Here is a 17682-nt window from a genome sequence, read left to right as displayed (position 1 = left end):
CGGTACCGCACAAGAAGTTACTTGAGGCTGTGCAGAGGTACGATTCCTTTTCAAAACAGTATGTGCCTATCTGTCTACTCGTTTCTGGAACTTCTAACATGTTATTTGTCATCTACTATTGTAGAGCATGAGGATCACTGATACATACAGAAGCAGGGTATTCCTATTGGCTCAAGCGTAGCTCCTGTGTTGTGCCAAATATTTTTATCTAGTTTTGACAATGTGCTACTTCACAAGCTTAATACTGACACTCAGGTTGTTAAGGTTTCTAGATATGTTGATGATTTTTTAATCATTTTAAAACTAACTCTCCTTGAGAGCATCGATTCAGCAGCTAATGACATTTTATCTCTCTTTCATCACACTTTCACTGACCTGAACTTCACTCATGAGGTACCACTTCATGGCAACATCCGGATTTTAGGCTTGCTTCTCACCTTTTCTGACGATGGCCACGTTTGCTGGAAATACGCCCTTTGAACTAAGAAAGGCCTTTTACCCTACACCTCGTCACACTCAAAACTAGTGAAAAAAGGTATAGCCAATCTTTCTCTAGGAAATTCTCTGCAAAAAAGCTGCCTCCACGTTGTACAGAACAGTATCTTTGAACAAGCTGGTCGTCTCTGGTCAGCCAGTTACCCCGAACAGATCCTTGTCTCAGTTGCTGAATAGCTGTCATGTAAGCTTAGGTTACAGCACACACCTCACAATGAAGAAACGTCGTATCAGGATTTGAGGCCTGCTGTTATTCCCTACATGCACAAAGTCTCGCATAATATCAAAAAGGTGGCAATGAAATACAGTGTGAACATTGTGTTTTTCAGCACCCACAAAACTTTCGTCATTATGTGCCCATATCTTTATCATTATCCGTGCCATATCTTTATCATTATGTGCCCGTATATTGTAACAAATGTCAAAACTGTACTCTCCTGTTCAGCAGTGTAACAATGATCGGCCGAGTCAAAATGCAGATAGAATGTGGAATCTTGGAAGTTTTTAAAACAAAGTCGGGCACTGATTGCATCAGTGATACGTCAGTCAAATTTTCTTCCAAAGAATACCGATTCATGAATGAGACATAGTCTCCATGTGCAAGATAGCAGTATTTTCAATGACTGACCTTTATTTTGCTTTTGTTTTCGTCCTTTTGTCGGCGTGTCCTGCTCTGCTCGATTCCTTGATCAAGTAAACATTTTCAGTTGCGTCTCCAGCGTTGCCTGTGTGAATTCCTTCTGTTGTGTTCACGTCCTATTCTGCTGGTTTTTCTACCTGGTACCAACTTAATGCAAATGCCTTTGTGCTCGCACTGAACGAGAGAAGAACTAGAAGAGACACAAGGACTCCTAATGTCGCAAGGGTGACCTCCAGATATGTCTTTCTCTGAAATGTGAACCGCAGGCAAGAGAGGAGAAAATGTTCTATTGTTTCAACTTCCCCACATCAGTCACAAAGGTTTGTTGTAGCGAACCCGCATCTGCATATGTACTATCGGGGACAAATGTGGTATACTCCACACAGCGGGAGCCGGAGCAACGGGAAATTGCATCGTAATGCCATCTAAAGCACGAAACATTGAAACGAGTCAAACGACATGCCTGCAGATAATAAAGGGCTCCAATTGGCTGTCTCGATCCCAGATGCTGCCTGTAGATGGCATTACGATGCAGTTTTCCATAGTGTTCCTGTATATGCTGTATAGCATATACAGGAACACTAGTTTTCCATTGGTCCGGCTCACGCACTGCATGAACTATACCACTTTTGTACCGATAGTACAAATTTATGTGAGGGATTGTGCATCGCAGAAGCGTCATTGGCGCCTCACACAGCCTTGATTTATATGGCCAGACATTCCAATTAAGGGTATACTTTAAATGCTCAAAACCCGTGGTGTTCACCAACGGAATCACTGAAGCTGGCTGAGCTACGTTGGAAACGCAGGAAACGAAATGTCCACCAGAATGAGGCGAGGGATGGAATTGATTACAAGGGCATTGAGAGCTGACCTTGCAATAAATCGACCACCTCGCTAATATAGACACCCGAATGACCAGGTACCCGGACAAAATAGACCTCTCTCACAGAGAGTGGAACAAAAAACCTAAAGGAACGATTCAATAGAGATTTTCCTGAAGTTTGGAGAGAGATAAAACTGAAAGGCAGTCTGCAAGCATAAGAGCCCGTGCTACATGTCTCAGAATTTTGAGAACAGCCAAACCAGTAGCCAAAAACTCTGCAAAGAATATAGGAGTGTAATCACGGATACGAAGCGGAACAGCTCCAAGCCATTCCTGCGAATGTATCCCAATCGCCGCCTTCTCGCAGCTCCCGGAGGAATCGGTGGAAAGAACATAGTTCCCTAGGTGACCAGCAAGATTGAAGACCATTTAGGATATTTGCGGGCATATGTTTGGGATGGGGCGAAAAAATATGGTCGTAAGAGAATGCAGGGTCAGCCCCCGTATCACCAAAAATAAAGTAAACGCACTGCACACCAATGAGGATGTATGGATGGATACGGCTGAACCCATTAAATCGGGCGGTGGCTCAAGCCACCTAGCCATGCCTTGTGAAATTTTACTCGTGTCTTGCTTTTAGCCACCAATCGTATAACCTTTGCTTGGTTACTTCTAACCTCTTAAAATCCACTTTCCCTTCACTATCCCTAAACCCCAATGCCTTGGGTAAGTCAGCCCCGCTGCTTTCCACTGTAGGGTGAAGCCCTTTACAGAAAAGTATCAAGTGTTCAGCCGTTTCCTCCTCCTCTCCGCACGCAATGCGCAAAGTGTCTATCTCATGGTACCTGACTCTATACGTCTTAGTCCGCAAAACTCCAGTCCTGGCCTCAAACAACAAAGAGCTTCCCCTACAATTATCATAGATATTTTCTTTGACAATTTCCTGTTTAAAGGTCTGGTATGTTCCCAGTGCCGATTTCGTCAGCATCCCTGTTTTCCACAGAGCTCTCTCTGTTTCTTTAACCTTTTTCTTAACCGATAATTGCTGATTTGCCCCCTTACTGCTGTCCAGATATTTGCTTGTCAATTTTCTAGTTCACTTTCTCCATTTCGTGTCAACATTCTTTATATACAGGTATCTGAAAACTTTTCTAGCCCACTGCTTTTCCTCCATTTTTCTCAATCGTTCCTCAAATGCTATCTTACTGCTAGCCTCTCTGCTCTCGAAAGACGCCCATCCATATCACCCTGTACCCCTGATTTGGTGTATTGCCATGTGCTTCCAAAGCTAACCTCCCTACTGCCCGTTGTTTAATTTTTAGCCTTGCTTGAACATCTGGCCTCATACACAGGACCGCATTACCGAAGGTCAGGCTAGGGACCATCACCCCTTTCCAGATCCCTCTTACCACTTCATACCTATTGTAATTCCACAATGCCCTATTTTTCATGACAGCTGCATTCCTACTAGCTTTATTCATTACATATTTTTCATGCTCTGTCAGATACTCATCACTGTTATTTATCCACACCCCAAGATACTTGTACTCATTCACTACTTTAGCACGAACTCCTGTATTCTATGCTCGCCGCCCTCTTCATTAAATATCATGACTGCAGATTTTTCCTTACTATACTTGAAGCCTAATCTATCTCCCTCTGTACTGCATATGTCTAACAACTTCTGCAGGTCTTCCTTGTTGTCAGCCATTATCACTATATCGTCCGCGTATATTAGTCCCGGTAATGTCTGTTTAATCCATTCCCCTTGCTTGAAAAAAGAGAGGTTGAAGCCTAGTCCGCTCCCCTCTAGCTTGGTCTCCAACCCTTGCAGGTACAACATGAACAACAAAGGGGACGGAGGACATCCTTGCCTAAGCCCCCGCTGTATCTCTACAGGCCCTGATACATTTTTTCCCATTTTATGAGCACTCTGTTACCTCTATATATATCTTTTAAAAGATTAATTACTTCATTTTCCACATCCAATGTGCCCAGTATGTCCCACAAATGCTCCTGAGTAACGTTGTCATAGGCTCCCCTAATATCCAGAAATGCTAGCCATAAGGGCCTGTGTTGCTTTTCCGCAATTTCTATACACTGTGTCAATGAAAATAGATTGTCCTTCAACCTCCTTTGTTTCCGGAACCCATTCTGTAGTTCCCCTAACACCCCTTCGTTCTCCACCCAAGCCTGCAGTCTATCCTTTATAATCTGCATCACCACCCTGTAAACCACAGATGTCACTGTTATGGGACGATAGTTACTTACGTCTGCTTTGTCCCCCTTTCCCTTATATATCATGTTCATTCTACTTAATCGCCATTCATCGGGGACTTTCTCATCCACTATCATTTTGTTCACTACCTGTATTAATGTTTGCTTGGATTTTGGTCCTAACTGCTTTATCAACATAATCGGGATACCATCTGGTCCTGTTGATGTGCCACTAGGAACCTTCTTCTCTGCCCTTTCCCATTCTCCTTGCTCAAGTGAAGCTATTGCTGTAACCGGTCTATCCTCCTTCGATAAATTATGTACCACGTGCTTTGCTGTAAATTTTTCCGTCATCCTTGTTCCTATGTGTTTTATTGCTTCATCCCCTTCTAGTCGAATACCCTCATCTGTAACAATAAATCTTTGTTCTAGCCTAGTCTTATTACTCATTGCATTTAGAGGTTTCCAGAATTTTTGGGCTGCTTTTCTATCGTTTTTATTTACTTTTGACATCTATTGGGCACCCTTTCTTCTAATTTTCTCATTAATCAAATAGGATGCTTCCCTTCTACACTTTATGAAAGTATCCCATTTTCTGGCTACTTCGGATTTTGGTTCCCCCTCTTCTTGGAATATCTGTGTTCCCTGGACGCTTCCTGGCGCTCCTCTATTGCCCTCTTGACCTCTTCATCCCACCAACTCTTGGGTTTGCATCTTTTCCCTTTTAGCTTTACTCGCACCTTAGCTAGCTCTAGCTCCAGTAATCGAGTTAATTTGGTATAAGTCCATTCTGTTTCACTATCCTCAAAAATTACTTTCACGATTTATTTGGCTGCTGCTTCCAATTGCTATTCTGAGTAAAAATTCCCCTCTGATTGTTCATCTCGCTTCGGTCCTACATTGCTTTTTCTTCTGAAGCTCAACTTAATACGCTTGTGGTCACTACCTAGACTTCTGGAACCATCTTCATCTGTGTTCATTACCCATAATCTATTATACATCCTCTGTGACATTAGTGCATAATCTCGTCGAGTGCAGACTCCCCGCCTCCTATGTTATGAGCCCTTCACACTTTTCGGTGCTGTTGCATACAACTAAATCATGCCTGTCACACATGTCCTGCAGCATGCTTCCTGTCGAATCCATGTACCCATTCCGGTCTTCTATGTGTGCATTCATGTCGCCTAATATAATTATCTCGCCCTGTCCTCCTAGCTCATCAATGTCGCTTGCAATACATTCTAACATTTTCCCGTTTTCCTCTTTGGCATTACCCCCTGTCCACAGGTATACAAAGCCAAGGAGTGTTTGCTTGCCTGCCACTGTTCCTTTTAGCCATAAATGTTCCTTGCATCCCAGTCTAACCCTTTGAAAACTCATACTTTTATGAATGAATGCCCCAATTCCACCTCCCTTGTTGCTGCCCTCTGTTCTATTGCAATATGGTGGTTGCTCCATGTCTCTAAGATGTGTTTCCACTAAACCATATACCATTAATTCCTCCTGCATTAACTGTTCCTATATTTCCTCCCATTTCAGTCTATTCCTGCCACCTTGCATGTTAATGAAACCTATATCTGAATTAACTTGGCCCTGGCGCTTGCGTCTCTTTCTTCCCCTATGGTTCCATCGTCCCTTTGATCTTAATTCTTCCTTCTCTACACTGGTTCCTTCAGAGCTCTGGGTCCCCCAAAAAAAGCTGTTGCCTGGCGACCTATCCTACTACCCACCTTCTTGCCAGAGGCACCACCGTAGTGGATGCCATCCTGTGAGTACGACAGGATCGCGCGACACCTATCGAGACGCAGTTTCGGCATAGCTCACTTTCGGTTTTCTTTTCCTTTTTTTTTTCAACCTGTACACCGCTCCTGCCGGTTTTGGGGCTGTGCCGTAGCGCGATACGCAATCCTATGCTCATTTCTTCCCGATGAAACTTCAAACTTCGATCGAAACAAGTCAGCCCGCCAGCTGCCCCGTCGGCCGACGCGAAGATGGCGCGACGAACGCAGTGGATTTCTGTGAAGTTTTAATTCAGCATATTATTTTACTAACAATGCATTTCAGTTTGTGCAATAAGTGGTATACTCAAACAAACGTAAGCGCGTAATCGCTTTGTTTTGCTTGTGTTTTTGTGTTTACTGACGTAACCGGAACTTCCGCTGCTGCAGCTTAGTGCTTCGGACCTTTGGACACACGCCGCATTCGGCCTCGGGCCTCGCTCGTGTCTCCCCTTCTCCCCGGGAAAGGATAGACTCTCTTGCCCTCTTCTCAGCACCGCCGCTTGCGGCACCTTACTCTCCCCCTCCCCCTCTTCTATTTAACCCCCTCGCCATACGCGGCCCCTTTTGCGGTGCGCCCTACAGTCGGAGACAGCTATTGAGCCGCGTAACTCCCCACGTTTGTCACCCTTCCCTCATTTATTTTATTCTATAATAACCTCAGTGTCAGTCTTCCCCGGGCGCCTGACCTCCCGATAGCTTGGGTGTCTTTTCCTTCCTGCCGGCACCTTTGTCCCTCTTGCGGGATGCGCAGCTGCCGTTCCGTTCCGGCAGGCTGACTGGGCTGGCTTCTCGTGTCCACAGCGTCGCTGAATGCGGACCACTTAATTAAGGAGGGGGAAAATGGGGGCGGCGGAAGAAGCTGCGGCTTTTCCTCGTAAACTCTCTCTAAATGGGCCAGTTTGTTTCAGAGGTGACTGCCAGCTCCCTCAACGTGTTGAATGTTTGCCGGCGTGTGAATTCAGAAGCTGTGTGGCTTGACTGCGCTGAGCGGTCACAAGGATAAAACAAGACCACGACTGGACGTGACGCACAACAGGGCCAAGCTGTCGGCATTCGGACCTCCCCCCCCCCCCTTCCTCATATAAGCATCGGCCCCCGACATTCGACGACCCGTGGTGCCATAAAGACTTTTCCTCACACGCTCCTGGGGTCCCACAAAGGGAAGGTATACCGCCTAAATTGTGGTCATCCAGACGCACGCACACATTGCATTGTCACAGCTTTTTGCTGATACTTTTTCTTCCTTATTTTTTTAACAAAGCATTCACAGCACGCAAAAAAAAAATTTGATCTACCTCTGATGGTGTGTTACATTTTAGGTTGCATTTTGAGATGCTTTTGAGACAAAATCGCTGTTTAAACGCTTCACTCGAATTCAATTGCTTATTCGTCTTTAACCTTTTTCCCAACCTCTAACCAAAATTACCTGCACGAAAATCATTTACCATTCCCCTCGGGCATACATGCCAAATTACATCACCAATTATTCCTCACAAATCGCCTGAATTTAATTAAATTACATTACAATTACGGCGGCTCCCAAAAGACAATATTACATATAACAGTTACTTTGAAAAATAATACAATTAGTTTTAAATTACTCTTTAATTTTTGTGCATGCAAAGAAATACACTGGTCACAACTGAAAGCTAGTGTTACAGAAACTCTCTGCCAAAGCATGCAAATACAACTAACAAAACACCAAGTTCTCTTTTCAAAATAGGTCATCCACATTTCGCTCTTTTAGACCCAGATTTGGTTTCCGCGAACTGGAGACTCTTTTCTGTAACTCGGGTCACTAAAACGACTAAAACCAGCAGAGCCACTGACAAGCTCTCACCACTTTTACTGAGCTCTCCTCGGAACCGGTGGGCGTAATTGCAGGAGCAGCTATGGGCACGCACTTTTCTGTTCTCGTGGACTTCAAAATTCTGCCGTCTACCGACTCGATCACCCATGCCCATCAACTTTTCTCGCAACGGTCATGCCGGCGCAGTAAATTCTACCGATACCCTCTGATCTCCAGAATGAGCTGTACATGGAGCTGTATACCATTAGCAACGAATGAAACGCGAACAAGAAAACTGAGGTGGCAACACAAAAACACCAACAGATTAGTTCCTGGAGAGCAAATACAAGCGAGGTTGATTAACACTTCCGAATTCCTCGCGCTTTCAAAGTGGAATTACCCTCCGCTTATACTGAGCTACTCCTAGCTAAGAGCTTCTTAATTTGTTGTTCGTGACTCAGTTGTCTTGTTCGTGCTTCATTTCTCGCTGATAGTACGTCGCCTCCATGTCTACAGCAAGGTATCAGCAAGGGCAAGGAGTTTGATCTACCGCACTGTGATGATCTACACCCAGCGCTGGATTTGGGGGGGGGGGGGGGGGGGCTAAGGGGGCTGCAGCCCAGGGCCTCACCTCGGACAGTAGGAGAAGGGGGCCCATTTATTCTAACCTGCTTGGTATATGGAACGATGGGCAATGGAACTTCGAGCAACATGTATGAAGCGAGAAAACCAGAACGAGCAGACGGGGCCCCCCGCCTAATGTAACAGCATGCGTTTAGCCTGATCATTTGGGGAGAGCTTGTCGGGCTGTAAAAACAGAAATCCCCCGCCACACCGGCGGGGCTCTCTTACGAAGCGAGGTGCGTTTGCTTGGAAGAGTTTTCGTGGTTTCCTGTCAGTCCGTCTGTCCAGTGCTGCCTGGAGAGGAGGGGCAAGGGGGCAACACCTAAAACATGTAATGTGGGATGGGAACCTAACTCTCCCTTGCCCCTCGTCACCACCACGCCACCCTCCACCTGTCAGATAGTTCCGCCGCTGACCTTCTCATAGAAAGGATGTGCTGCAGTACCCAACAGTGCCTCCCATTCGACTTTTCTTTACCGTGATGGTAATCTGGGCGGGGGAGGATGAGTCCCATAGCAGATGGTGATGAGTCTGATGGCAGAGTCTAGGCAGGAAAGGAAAGAAGACGTCACACGTGCTTTTGTCCGCTTGCCGTGGGGCATGGAATGTTCACTGTTTGGGCTAGGGTTGTGGAAGAGTGAAGGGGGAAGTAGGAGAGCTGGACACAAAGGCCTGTCTCCAGGGCCCATTCCTGCCTAGTGGCTGCGCACCCTCGCGCGCGCTCGACGGAAAAAGTAGGTCAGACTGGCCGCCGAACTTTCCAGAAAGAAGTAGAAAAATATGACGCAGAGGCGACGGAGGGCGCGTAACTTTGCCCGCGCTAGGAGTCGCCCTCTGCCCTTCGTTCTCGCGCTCGGCGTCGACGGGGCGAAAGAAAAATCGAGAACCTCCCAGAACAGACGATTGCTCCTAGCTAATAGGAAGAGGAGACCGGAACGGGAGAAGGAGTGAGTTTGTACGGAGGAGGGAATTTGTACAAGGAACTCTATGCGGCCTGCTTTGGCGCCAGCAACAGACAGACGCGGCGCGCGTCTATGAAAGGAAGTTGATCGCGGGCTGCGAATCAGCCCCGAGCCGCCGGTTAAGCTTGCATAAGCCCACCCGCTGAGGAGCTCCCGGGGAACGCACCACTCTCGATCCAGGCAGCGTGCGCCAGTCATAGGGACGGCCACCGTTGGGCACCTGCGGTCGCGTCGGACTGACGAAATGCGTGGTGCAGTGAACAATTAGCATCCATTCATGCGAAAATGCTCGGTCAGAAGCATCAAAGTGGTGCGCCTAAAAGAAAGGCGAAGTTAGAAAGAGAAGATCGTGAAAAGAAGCTACCAAAGATGACAAAGTACCTACTGAATGCAGCTTCCGCGGAGCAGTATGATCGCTCTACCCAGAGTCCGTGTCAAACTCCCCATAGTACCGACTGTGCTTCTGTGGAGGACTTGCCAACTCCATCACCACGGTTTCCGGCAAGAAACAAGGTTTGACTCATCTTGGTTGTCTGGATCCTGTGAAAACGGTGCCAACCTCGGTCGTCCATATTTCTGAGCAACCGACGCCAACCGAGCCCTGTCCTGTTCCTGAGTCAGCAACGTCTATGCTACTCGGCCGGGCCCCTGCCACAAAGCTCCAGATGTTCGGTCCACCACGCCCGATTTCTACTACTGCTGATCAACAGGTGCCAAACCTCCCCGATGAGCCTCCTTCTACTGACGAGCACCAGGAAGCAACACTCCAAGAACCGACTCACCTTTTCCTGTTAGTTTGGCTTCAAATAATCATTTTCCCACCCACAAAGTGTGCCTCGAGAGGATGAATGAGACGGCTTCTCGTTGCGGCAACAGAGAAGTGCAGACACCCCCGCAGCAAGCGATATGTTGCGAGATTCTCCGAAGTGACCCTGCTAAGTGCACATGGCCGGACATTATTACTGACAGCTTTCGGAATGTATGCCTTGAGAGAGGGCCATTGTATTTTCAAAATAGGGCAGAAAATTTTCCGTCTTCCGAAAGGCAATACAAAACTCAGAAACGCTATATGTCACCTCATCTTTTCGTGCGAATGGCTGTAAATGAGGAGGCGTACGAGCGACACTGGTTAATGTACTCGGAGTCCAAAGGTTCCGTTTACTGTTTCATGTGCAAACTATTTTCGATTTCAAGCAACCCAAGTGCTTTCACCACATACGGCTTTCCTGATTGGAAAAGAGCAGAAGAAAAGGTTTGGGCACATGAAAATAGCGTCGAGCACCGGAACTGCGTGGCAGCATGGCTCGCCCGCTCTAACTCAAGCAGCACAATTGACAAGGAGCTAGTTAAGCATCTTGTCACTGAGGCTGCTTACTGGACAGAGGTGTTGAAGCGCGGAGTCGTTGTAGTTAAGCTTCTAGATGAGCGCAACCTAGCGTTTAGGGGCAGCGAGGAGATTTTTGGTTCACCGAGAAATGGCAATTATATGGGAGTGCTTGAGGCCATTGCCAAGTTTGATCCCTTTCTAGAGGAGCACATCAAACGCTACGGGAACAAAGGAAAAAGTCACCCATCGTATTTGTCAAAAACCATTTGTGATGAATTTATCTAGCATTAGCAAAGGCTGTCAAGGAACGTCTCGTTGACGAAGTGAAACGCGCACAATACTTTTCTTTAATTGTTGATTCGACTCCACACCTTACTCATGTTTATCAGCTGTCAGCTGTTTTACGAAACTATTTAAATGGTAAAGTCTACGAATGCTTTCTTGGATTTGTTCCCATCGAATCGCATACCGACTTGTATCTTTTCGATACCGTGATGTCCCTCTCGACGACCAGTGGCATCTCAACTGATGATTGTAGGGGCCAAGCTTATGATAATGCGAGTAATATGTCAGGAAAATGCAAAGGACTGCAAGCTCAAATCGAACACCTAAACGAATTGGCAGTCTACGTCCCGTGTGCTGGTCATTCACTGAACTTAGTTGACGCGTGTAGCGTTCACAGTTGCCTTGAGGCAGTCAACCTTTTCACTGTAATTCAGAGACTGTATGTGTTCTTTGCTGTCTCACCTAAGCGATGGAGGTATCTTTTGGGCAGCATGGGCGAAACTGGCCAGCAGCTTGGTTTGAAAAATCTCACTGAGACCAGGTGGTCAAGACACGCTGAATCATGTAAGGCCATTCTGAAAAATTTCAGTGCAGTCTTGTGTTGCCTTGAAGCTATATCAAAGAACGAGGAAGAAAATGATGACACTGGGAACGAAGCGCACTCTCTCTTCAAGAAAATGATAAAACTAAAGACTGCATTCATGGCGATTTTCTGGAGTGAAATCTTGGAGCGCTTTGACAAAAGGAGCGTAGCACTTCAGAAACCAGGCATAGACATTTCAACTGCTGTAGACCTGCTGAGCTCTCTAGAAGGCTTATCAGGATGGGGGCAAACGCATCGTTTTGAGTAAGCACCCGGACGGAAAAAGCGATAGTGCGCTACTAGGCAGAAAAAAGTTTATCGTATAGAGACCTACAATGTTGTACTTGACAGTCTAGGATCTGCTTTGCGAGTGCGAAAGGCTGCCTACACTGAACTCTGCGAAAGGTTCGGATTCTTAAAATTGCTGACAGAAGTAGGGATCGAGGCCTTTCTGGCACAGCAGGCTGAGAAGTTGAAAACCTACAAAAATGATTTGGAGCCAGCATTTTCCGCTGAAATCGTTCAGTTAGTGAACTTTCTGCACAACTCTGTGTGCCAGGACACGATCGAGTCCTCTGGAAATAATGAAGTTTCTGCACGAAAGAAAGCTTATATTGATGTGTTTCCGAGCCTTTCTATTGCTTTGCGAACGTACTTAAGCATACCCGTGGCAAACTGTGAGACCGAACGATCGTTTTCCAAGTTGTTGCTGATAAAAAATCGCCTTCGTTCGAGCCCCCTGGACGACAAGGTAAACTCGCTTGCTATCATGTCCATTGAAAGTGACCTCCTCCGCGATCTATCCTTCGAACAGACTATATTTGATTTCGCCAAAGCGAAGGCGCGAAAGATGCCATTTTAAAAGAGGACTGTTTGCGCTATACATGAATAGTTCCAATAGGTTCGTTGTGTCGCCTCCCAGCCTCCACGTTGCCAATGAAACGCTGAGCAGTGTAATTCAAGATATGCAAATATTCGTTGTTCGGCTCTTATTTGTTCTTGTGATATTTAGCGTGCTTATAAAGAACTGTATTTTTGTTGTTTTTGATAGTGCCACGCTTATTTGGTGTCATCCTTGGTTGTCTTCCTTTAACGAAAATATTTTCAAATAATGTTTTGTAATTACAGTTGGTAATTTTCATCTGTATTCTAGTGCATTTTTATGGTGTTTGTTTTGTCCTAAGTATTGTATATATATATATATATATATATATATATATATATATATATATATATATATATATATATATATATATATATATATATATATATATATATATATATTGCATATTTATAGGGTACCGTGTATAACGATTACTGCAGTCTGATGCTTGAATTTTAATAAAGAATGTTTTGTATACAACCATGCGTCTCTTCACGGGATTAAACTTAGTGATGCAAACAAAGCCTATAGCTTCAGAAGGATCGACATCTGAGCTGTGTTGTCTTTCCTACGTTTTGTTCGTCTTGAGTCCACTAAACTTTCCCTTAACGTCTAGCTTTTGCTAAAAATAGAATGCAGATTAATCACAAAGTGAACATATGTGTTGCTGTTTGCAACAGCACGCGTTTCAAGCAAGTTTTGTTGTTTTCCTTGTAATAATAAAAATAAGAATTCCCGCTGATCGCACTTCGTTTTTTTTTATTTGGTGAATAAAATGAAACATGGCATATTTCCAGCAGCGTAGAAGGCGCCGGGGGGGGGGGGGGGGGGAGGGGTCAGTATAGGGAAAGGAGCCTGCATGCGCATTAGTCCAGAGCCCTATTTTTCTTAATCCGGCACTGTCTACACCATGATCTACACTCAGTTTGCCGCGCTGGTCGGCGCATGCGCGCGCACAGCGGTGATAGATATCGCTGCACGCTAGTACGTAGTACGTGTGATCACGGTGTGTGTGTGTGTGGGGGGGGGGGGGGGGGGGGGAGGGGGGGACCGACTCTTTCCTTTTTACTTTTTATGACTAGGCTTCAAAGGCATGGCCGGACGCGCCCTCCTACCCGTAACCTCAGGCGTTCCACAAGGATCCGTCCTGGGTCCCCTTCTTTTCTTAATATACATTAACGATTTACCCTTGCATGTATCTTCCTCAATCCGCTTGTTTGCTGACGACTGTGTCATTTATCGTACAGTAACTAACATCCCAGACCAACACGCTCTTCAGACTGACCTTAACAGTGTACAAGAATGGTGCGATCAGTGGTTAATGACTCTTATCCCTAACAAATGCAAGCTCATGTCATTCACCCGAAGTCCTAGACCTTTTCGTTCTACTTACACAATAGACAACCTACCAATAGAATCTGTGCTAACATTTAAGTACCTAGGCATCACACTATCAACTAACCTATCCTGGAATGCGCACATTGTCAACATCATTTCATCGGCCAACAAAAAACTAGGTTTCCTCAAACGCCACATCCGTGATGCACCAAAAGACTTGAAATCACTAGCATATACGTCACTGATAAGGCCTAAACTTGAATATGCATCAGCCATCTGGGATCCCCATCAAAACTATCTGAAGGCTAACCTCGAAAGAGTTCAAAATCGCGCTGTTAGATTCATTCATTCCGCATACTCATACGACATCAGTGTATCGTCTTTGAAAGCTGAAATTAACTTGTCGCTTCTTTCCCATCGCCGGCGCATTGCTAGCCTCTGCCTTTTTCACAAATTCTTCAACGGTTCATTGCACGAAGCACCCTACATCGTACGCCGCATGCACATATCTCAGCGCACTGGTCATCCGCTCCAAGTTGTCCGTCCACGCTCCCGTACTACTACATTCTCGGCCTCGTTTTTTGCCCGAGCAGCATCTGACTGGAACGGCCTTCCCCACCAAGTCGCCGCCATTACCTGTCCATCAAGATTCCACCAGGAGATAACGCAGATGATGTTAGACTAGAACCTCATGTTATATCCGTAGCCCCACCCCTTATGTAATACCCCTGAATTGGGGTCTTTAAGGAAATAAACTGAACTGAACTGAACTGAATTTTCCTTCCTTGGTCGCCTCAGTAGGCATACGATGCCTTAGCGCGCGTGTTCCGTCTCGTTTATTTCTTGAATTTTTCTTTCCGAAATGTGCCATCTGCCGGCTCGAACGTCGACCACACACGCTGCCGTTGGAGTTCGGCGTCGTGTCGTCTAGGGATGTTTGAGGCATGCCACGTACATGCCCGCGGCCCCGTAGGAATGACGGGGCAGTCCGGCAGTATAGCCAGTCCCAACTTTAGCGGGCCTAGCCGGCCTAGATACATGTGTAAGAAGTTGCCGCCAGGGGATGCTAGAGCCCCGTGCTCAAGATAGTGCTCCCCGCCGATGATCTGGAAAAACGACCGGTCCTGCACAATTCCGACTATATGAGATGCCAATCAGTTGCACAAGACCTCTCACACCGTATGCAGTGCTGGAAGCTATGCAGCTTTCCTTTCGTTAGACTCGGCGCCAGGGCGATCGACATTCCTGTGGGCTAACGGTGCTGTGCGTGTACCCAATGCAGACAGAACACAGCTTGTCGCGGAGCTGCTGATGTGTCGGTGCGTGTGCGTTTGTATTCAGTCCCGAAAATTACGCAGCTTTCCCTTCGTCGCATACACTCGACGCCAAAGTGTCTGCTGTGACTGCTTTCTCCTGGGCACATAAGTTTTCCCTCGTCTGAGTGTGCAGCTTCGCTTGGCGGCCCAGCCTTGCCACGCATTGTTCCCTTTTTCCAAGGGGTGCGGCCATAAAAACAAATAGCCCGAAACTGCTGACACAAGAAGCCTGGTGAATTTAAAACGAGTAATTTCTAGAATAAAGAATTACTTTCGCTGCGAAATTTATACCAGAACAATGCATTTTACCAAATTACTTAACCAGAACTGTTACAAGAGGCTCCCATAGATGGCGCCAGCGACACCAGCGACGAGTCGGGTTTACGCCAAACCTCCATAGCCCTGTCTACATGAACCCGATAGAGTCGAGTAGAGTTAGCTTGTCGGGTAAAAAACCAGTTGCCGGGTTCATGTAGACGCTGTCGGGTCGAGTAAAATAAGCGGCAGAGCGAGTCGAGTTAACTCGCCTGCAGGGGGTAGGTTAACTCGCCTGACCCGCCTTTCCAAAAACCATGTATGGACCTCCTTCACCCCGCGACGTCACGAAGATGCGGTGGCGCTGATGTTAGCAGCGACTTTCGCATGGTAGGCAAAACAGGTTCCGCTTGCCCGTGCCTACCGCAGCTGCCGCAGTTACCGGCGGCTGCTTCAAGCCTGTGCACTGCAGAAGCAGCATATATTGACCAGCTGCGTCACTGCTGGATCCGCGTAGTAGCATAAAAAATATTAAATTAGCCTCGATAGGTTTCTCGCGCATAAATGCCGCATTCGGAAACTGGCTAACAGGCATTGGGCCACGGTAGTAAAGCGCAAAGTCTGGGAGTCGATAGGCACTGCCACTCAATGCACTTAATAGCATGCAAGTTACTGCGTTCATTCACCTGAACTTCAGGATAGTAGGCTGATAATTTCTCAAGGAAAAAAAAAGACATATGTAGCTGCACACGTACTTATCACCTTGAGCCGGAGTGCACGGGGCGCCGACAGGTTCACTCGCCCCCAAGGAATGCGTTTTTTTTTTGTTAATAGCACACCATGGTTAAATGGCGCGTTTTGTGACATTTAATAGTTACTTGAAACTGTTTCTTGATATGACGACGTAATTATTTCATTCGAGTAGAAAGAAGTCTGGTAAGTTGTGTCAATCTTGCGCGGTCGCGTTGGTGTGCTTAGAATAGCGTACCTTAAGTGTGCTAAACGCCATATGCTTTTTCATTGCATCATGCATGTGTCATGTTTCATGAGGTAATACATGATCGCGAAGCTTGTTTGGAAAGAAGCAGCCGCAAGCGTGCAACTAACAGACACGTGGCGAGATTGAGAGGGGACGCGGCATGAAAAGTGTTTTCGTTATTCATGCATGCGATATGTAAGTAAACTTGGTGCAAATATGAAATTCCTACGCTAGTTTCAGTTATTCCTTTTATTTATAGCTATACCTTGTGCAGTTCTGGGTATTATAATTAACACCGTCGTCAAGTCCCCCCAAGCTAGGTCTCAAATAATTGAGTAGATAGTGCGCAGTTTTTTTATGCCAGCATGTGCATAAAGCCCTGTTCTGTATGATGACGCGATTAGTTCTTTTTCTATATGATCAGTACTTATGCATGCATAGTTACATGAAAACGTTTCTTACAAAAAATAACTAACACAATACTGCACGTGTAGGGAAAAAAATCGAGAGATTTATTACGCTCCTCAACGTCTCAGGAATAGTTTGCGGCAAATGGAATCATTTGATTTTCATGCGAATTACGAAGGTGAGTGATCCAGTCGCAGAAAATGTGAGAGGTCAGAAGAGAGAGAGAGAGAGAATGAAAAGGAAACGCAGGGAGGTTAAAAAGAAAACGAACCTTAAAGTATATTCCCTCGTTTATGGCATCTTCGCTTTCGCTTTGGTCAAAGAAATGCGGCACTGAAATCAAAGAAATTACCTCACAATTTTTGACGACCACACTTCTAAAAAGCGTAATTTATAAATTTGTACTCAATATTTTGCTATAATTTTTTGTCACGAAACTAGACTTCAGGGCTAGGAAAGAAAAAAATTCTAGAAATCAAAAATTTTCACCAAATCGATCAGCTTAACAAGAGGACAAGTCGGCCTGGCTGGTGCGTGGTCATGCGGCTAAAAACAGCGCTAAGCGAGACAGGAGATCGGGGACACGACGCTGTCCCCACTTTTCGCACAGCGCGACACGTACGTATGTCAGCAGACGATGAGCGCATGTCTCGCTCCGACGAAACAACGCCAGCACTTCCCCTCACTACTGTCCCGAAGTAAAATCATTCCGGCTAGTGCAAAGTGTCAAAACTTGTTTTATTCAATGCCTAGCGCATAAATAAACGGCAGGAACGCTTTCTACATGTTTACTACTAACCATATATACAATATACAGTGGCAAACTATTTCTCTTTATAGGCCGCACGTGGACAACGCGAGCTCGTGTACTTCGACAAATTAATAAGTTGGAAGCATCGACCATTGCTATGATTCGCAGAAACTGGAAACGCGCCTACAAGCCTTGAAAACCCGCGCACAACACCTATCCGCGA

The sequence above is a fragment of the Amblyomma americanum genome, chromosome 1, assembly GCF_052857255.1.
Source record: "Amblyomma americanum isolate KBUSLIRL-KWMA chromosome 1, ASM5285725v1, whole genome shotgun sequence".
In the NCBI taxonomy this organism is placed as follows: Eukaryota; Metazoa; Arthropoda; class Arachnida; order Ixodida; family Ixodidae; genus Amblyomma; species Amblyomma americanum.
Note: the sequence above shows the minus strand (reverse complement) of the source record.